Raw genomic sequence first — 6,044 nt, forward strand, 5'->3', positions numbered from 1 at the left:
TTTTTTTTTTTTTTTTAAATATTTTATTGTACTTAGCCCCAGCCCCAGCCCCAGCCCCAGCCCAGGCACTCAGTCCTAGCCCCAGCCCAGGCGCTCAGCCCCAGCCCCAGTGTTCAGCCCCAGCCCAGGCGTTCAGCCCCAGCCCAGGGGCTCAGCCCCAGCCCAGCCCCAGTGCTTAGCCCCAGCCTCAGCCCCAGCCCCAGCCCGGGTGCTCAGACCCAGCCCCAGCCCCAGCCCCAGCCCAGGCGCCCTGCCTTTTTGAAGTGCCCTGCAGTGGGGCGGAGGGCAGGACGCAGGAGAAGCCAGGCACAGAGGGCAGCGGCAAGGCCAAGGCCGAGGGAGGGCCCAGAGGTGGGGGAGGGGCCGCGGGCGGGCAGCTCCCAGGGCGCCAGGCTGGCTCATCAGCATCTCATCTGCATCTCCTTTCATCCAGTCCCAGCTTCCCAGCCCCTTCCCGCCCTGGAGAAAGGGACCCAGGCCTTGTTCCCCTCCTGCTGGCCCCTCCACATTGCCCCCTCCACAGAGGGAAGACAATGGGGTGGGGAGGGGTCTGGCGGGGGGCCTTTGTGTTTGAGGCTGGAGCGTTTGCCTAGCCAGTATCTTGGCCTGCTGACCGGGACGCAGGCATCCCAGGAATGCCGCCCAGGGGAGCCTGCAGGGTGCCGAGGTCCCCAGGCTGGACCAGTCCAGACCCCCCACTGATGCTCTGAGTCTTCTAGTCACTCACTCCCCCAGGCAGGGGGTGGGAGGGGTGAGAAGTGGGTGTGACCGTGGCCCCCAGCCAGGTTGGTCCAGGTTGTGCACAGCTCCAAGGAGCGCTGTTTACGTGGGCAGCCACCCCCGCCCAGCTCTTCGGCCTCCCTGTCTGCCTCGGTGGTCTCGGCAGTAAAATGGGCCAGGGACACCGCCTGAGAAGGGGCCTGCTTTCAGGTGGGTCGGGTGGTATCGGGATGGGGCAGGACAGAAGGGAAGGGGAAGGGAGGAGGTCAGCTCAGCTGCAGGGAAGAGCGGCCTCCAGTCTGACGGGCTGTGTGGGCCCCGGGCGCCCTGCCGGGTGTCCATCCATCCATCCGTCTGTCCATCCATCCTGCTCACCTCCCTGCACCGCAGTGCACCAGGCCTGTGCTAGGGCTGCAGGTCAGGGGAGGGGCCCAGCCCCACCAGACGCTCCGCAGTCGGCATGGGATGAAAGTGCAGGCAGCCGAAGTCACCAGGCACTGCACAGGAGCCCCCAGACCCGGCTCCCAACCTTGGAAGGATTTTTGGGTTCCCCAGCAGACCCACAGGGAAGAGCCCCAGGGCTTCAGCTGACACCCACAGAGAAGGTGAGCAGATGCCCCTGCCCCCGAGTGGCCTCCAAGACCCCTCACCCTGAGGTCCTGGCTCATCTGCAAATGGGGCGATGGGGGGCCCTTCAGGGCTGATCTGAGGATTAAAGTGCCCAGTGTCCCCCGGAAGGCTCCCCGGTGAAGGCAGCACAGGGACGGAAGGAAGGCAGGGACAAGGGCAAGGGGCCGGGGCTGAGAACGAGGGTGGCCAGAGCCCCGGTCCTGGGAGCCCGCATTACGAGGATGGGGAAACTGAGGTGCAGGGCACAGCAAGGACTTGCCAAGGACACTGACCGAGGGAGGGAGAGATGAGCAGGTGGGCTCAGGAGCCCCTGGGTGTAGGGGGCAGCCCTGGTCAGGGGAAAGCAGAGGTGGACGGAGGGGACATGAAGCTAGGAAGGGAGGGTGGGGCCCCTGAGCACCAGGCCTGGCCCATGGTCATCACAGGCCTGGGCAGTCTGGGGGCATCCCCAGGGGGCCAGACCAGGCAACAGTCGGGGTGGGGGCAGCCCAAGCTGATGGCCGGCACCAGAGCCCTCTGCCTGTCCTGGGCAGACCAGAGAAGCCGGGGGCCAACTCTGCCTACAGCCAGCCACTCTGCCAGTTCTGGCCTGTCCCTTGCGTGGGGTGCCCTCACCTACCCTCACCCCTGGGCCAGGTGGAGGCGACACCACAGGGAGGAAGCTTCCTCTCTCCTTACCACAGCCAGTACCACTCACCACCCAGGGCTCCTGAGCATGCTGCGTCAGGCCCGCTGCAGAAGGTCGGCGGCCGGGTGAGGCCGGAGAGTAAGCGGGGTGCCCCCCCCCACGCACAGCCCAGGGACAGCGCCCGGGGACGAAAGCCCAGCTCCCACAGCCTCTAGAACCCTGCACTCTGTGCAGTGGGACAGGAAGGAGGCCGCGAGGTGAGGTGTCCCACCTCCGGCAGGGGCAGCTCCCACAGGCCGGATGGGGAGGGGTTATTTTGAGGAAAGGAGGCGTGAGTGGTTGGGGCCGGAAGCCTGGGTACAATGTTCTGTGTCAGAGATGAGGTGGGGGAGCAGATGCTTGGCCTCCCAGGTGCGAGGGACAGGGGAGACACGGCTGGAGGAGGGGCGGGGGGCCCACATCTCAGGGTTGAACGTGGCGCCCGCCGTTAGCACCAGGATTGAGCCCCAGTTGTGCAGGGCACCGGCGCCGGATCCTCCCACGCCTCCAGGAGGTGGGCCTGGGACACCCAGGGGTCAGCACAGAAACAGGGGTCTGCCCATGCACCCTCGCAGGGCCTGCTGAGGAGGCCCTGCCTGGGGGCAGGGTCCAAGTGCTGGTAGGAGAGCCAGGAAGTGGTCTCAGCCCCCTGGCTCCAGCTGGATGCCAGGTGAGAGCGGGGTACAGCGTGGCCTGGCCCCAGGGTGGGGGCCCTGGAGGACGGGAAGGGCAGGAGCTGTTTACATGCAGGGTCAGGCCAGTCCTGAGCTGAGCCGTCCACGACCCCGGATGTGGGTGGGGGCTGCCCCCCGCCTGCTCCCCGGCCCCTGCCATGCCTGGTCCAGCCTTTCCCTGCCCCTGGGGACATGGTGCAAACCCTCAGGCACCTGAGAACACAAGCTGCTTGGCCCCAGAACTGGCCCTGGCCCTCACACACCTCAGGTCTGTGTTTCCGGAAGGGAAACTGAGTCAGGGTGCCTCCTCTGCACATCCGCTTTGCAGTTAGAAGTCTGGGTTCAAGCCCCACCTGCCATCCAGTGCCTGTGGGCAAGTCGCCTCCTCCCTGAACCGAGCGTCCGAACCTGTGGCGAGGCGGTACGGGCACCTGGGCTTCATCCATCCAATCTTTTCTTTTTAAACGAGGTGAAATTCACATGACACATAATTAGCCATCTTATAGCGGACAACCCAGTGGCTTCCAGTACGTTCTCAATATTGTGCGACCACCACATCTCGTTCTAGAGGTTCTCACCACCTCAGAGGAGACCTGTGCCCAGGAGCGGTCGATCCCCACTCCTCCCTGCAGCCCCTGGCGACCACTGGTCTACTTGCCGTCTCTGGGGACCGCCTGCTGTGGACACTTCACATAACAGAGTCAGAAAATACGGGACTTCCTGTCTGGCGTCTCTCACGGTGGTGTTCGAGATTCCTCTTCCTAGCGGGTATCAGAACTTCATTCTTTTCAATCATTTGTACTTGATTCATTCACTCTTGAGGAGGGAAGAGCTCTCGCCTGCTGGCCTCGGCCCATCCACCCGTGCGCCCTGGCTTCCATGGGGCTCCCGCGTCACTTAGCCCTGCCACGTCGGACCGCTGCCCTGATCTTCAGCAGAGACTGAGCAAGGTCTGGGGGTGGAGGGGACGTGTCCCAAGTTGCAGAGTGGGGCGCCCCATAGGTCCCTGGGACTCGGTCCCCTCGGTAGGAGAGAAGGATACAGCCCCCTGGCTCTGGGGACATCACTGCTCCCTGGCCATGGACCCTGGGGCACGGTCAAGGCATCCAAGCTATGGTGTCAGGGAGCCCTAGAGTGCAGATTCACCTCCAGGAAGGGATGTGGGAGCCTGCTGCCCAGCCACCCAGCCCGCGGGGGCCTGCCCAGACCTGTCCCCTCCGTGATCTCTGGCAGGTCAGGGATCGCCTCCTACTCACCCTCCTAATTACCGGGTCTGATGTCATCCCAGGTTATCAATGGTGAGAAAGACGTCTGTACCATCTGTGCGTATGGCAGTGCGCGGCGGCCGGCAGGCAGCTCCCAGCCTGCTGTGTCCCCATATCCCCACGAGGTCATCCCTCAAGTTAAATCTTTGGCAGGAAGAATGGAAATGACTCGTGGGGAGACGTAGAGGGCCTGGCCGGCCACTGTGTTCCCACCCTAGCTGGAAGGCCACTGTGGGGGGGGACACTGGGAGGCCCCTCCGGGGCCCCGGCCAGCTCCCAGCTGCTAGCCCAGCCTGGATGCAGTCCTGAGAGGGGGGCCGTCCTGGCCCCCCAGGACATCCCAGGCTCCCTGAGGCAGGAAGAGGCCCAAATCTATGTGGGGGCACCCGGCCCTGGGGTCCCATATCTGAGCATGGCCGTGGATGCTTTGAGGAGTCTGATGCAGGCTCAGACCCTCTTCCCAGGAAAATTCTGGGAAGCTCAAAATTGTGCATTAATTCCAGAATGTTCTTGTGACTCTGAAGTGTGCTGGGGAGCTGCTAGGGTATGGTTGAAAGTGTGGGATTGGACAGGCTGGATCCTATCCAGCCTCTGTCCTTCTCACCACGTGACTCAGTTTCCCATCTTTAAAATGCACCTAACTCACAGGGCTGTGTGGTAACTCCCCGGAAAGAAAAAAAAAAGAAGTACAGGCCTCAGCCAGGGCTCAGTGCCACAGGAGTGTCTGCTGGCCACTGTTGGCACTCACTGCCTCTGCAACAGCCCCGACCCTGCCTAGGCCCACCCTGGAACCACCCGTGCCGCCTGGGGAAGGAGGGCCCGCCCCGGTGGGGAAGTGAGGAGGAGAAGGCAGCCTGAGGCCCAAGTGGCCGAGGGCTGCCTTCTGCCCAGCTGGCCGGTTGGTCAGAGGTGGCTACCAGGACCAGGCGGGGCTGGGGTGTTGGGGAGGCAGCAAGCGCGGCAGGGGGCAGGCAACTCAGCCAAAGGGGTCCGGCATCCCTCCCCCAGGATGCCTGTGCCCTTCTGGACCCACTAGCCTTCAGTGGCCCAGGTCCTTGTCCCCTGCACGCCAACCCACCCTCAGAGCCTTCACTGTCCTCTATTCACGGGCATCTGCTGTGCCCACTTCTGGGCCCGGCCTGTGCCCAGCTCCCCCTGCCCGCCTGGAGCTGACAGCACTGTGGGGAGGGCGCTGACACCCTGTGCTCGGCCCTGTGCCCAGCTCCCTCTGCCCACCTGGAGCTTACAGCACTGTGGGGAGGGGGCTAACACCCAGGGCCCGGCCCTGTGCCCAGCTCCCCCTGCCCGCCTGGAGCTGACAGCACTGTGGGGAGGGTGCTGACACCCTGTGCCTGGAGTTGGTGCCGCTCTCTGGTGTCCCCCACAAGCAGCCCACTGCCCTCCAGACCCAGGGGGGCTCTTCCTCCTGTTGGCACCTGTCATGGATTGAATTGTGTTCCCCAAAAAATGTGTGTAGCAGTTTGGCTGGGCCATGATTCCCAGTACTGTGTGGTTGTCCTCCATTTTGTGATTGTAATTTTATGTTAAAGAGGATTAGGGTGGGATTGTAACACCCTTACTAAGGTCACATCCCTGATCCAAGATAAAAGGAGTTTCCCTGGGGTGTGGCCTGCACCACCTTTTAGGGAAAGGGAAGCAAGCAGAGAGTTGGGGACCTCATACCACCAAGAAAGCTGTGCCAGGAGCAGAGCACGTCCTTTGGACCTGAGGTTCCTGCACAGAGAAGCTCCTAGTTCGGGGGAAGATTGATGATGACGAGGACCTTCCTCCAGAACTGGCAGAGAGAGAAAGCCTTCGCCTGGAGCTGATGCCTTGAATTTGGACTTGTAGCCTCCTAGACTGTGAGAGACTAAACTTCTCTTTGTTAGAGCCATCCTCTTGTGGCATTTTTGTTAGAGCAGCACTAGATGACTAAGACAGTACTTCAGCCCCAGCGGTCACTGAGCCCCTCTGAATGCCAGGTCTCTCACAGGACAGGGACCCCGGGTCTCTCATGGAGCAGGGACCCCAGGTGTCTCACGGGGCAGGGACCCCCGGTCTCTCACGGGGCACGGACCCCCGGTCTCT

General features: G+C 63.1%; 1 long non-coding RNA gene across 2 annotated transcripts in view; it reads right to left on the reverse strand.

The window, feature by feature from the left end:
* The window catches only part of LOC111822808 (uncharacterized), a 5,447-nt gene extending 3,264 nt beyond the window's left edge, over nt 1-2,183 (reverse strand). For both annotated transcript variants that reach the window (XR_002825921.1, XR_002825920.1), the window contains exon 1: nt 2,048-2,183. This is a non-coding gene — a long non-coding RNA (uncharacterized LOC111822808). The remainder of the gene's footprint in view (nt 1-2,047) is intronic.
* Between the last annotated feature and the right edge of the window lie 3,861 nt (nt 2,184-6,044).

This window comes from Trichechus manatus, unplaced genomic scaffold, assembly GCF_000243295.1.
Source record: "Trichechus manatus latirostris isolate Lorelei unplaced genomic scaffold, TriManLat1.0 scaffold00214, whole genome shotgun sequence".
Classification (NCBI taxonomy): domain Eukaryota; kingdom Metazoa; phylum Chordata; class Mammalia; order Sirenia; family Trichechidae; genus Trichechus; species Trichechus manatus.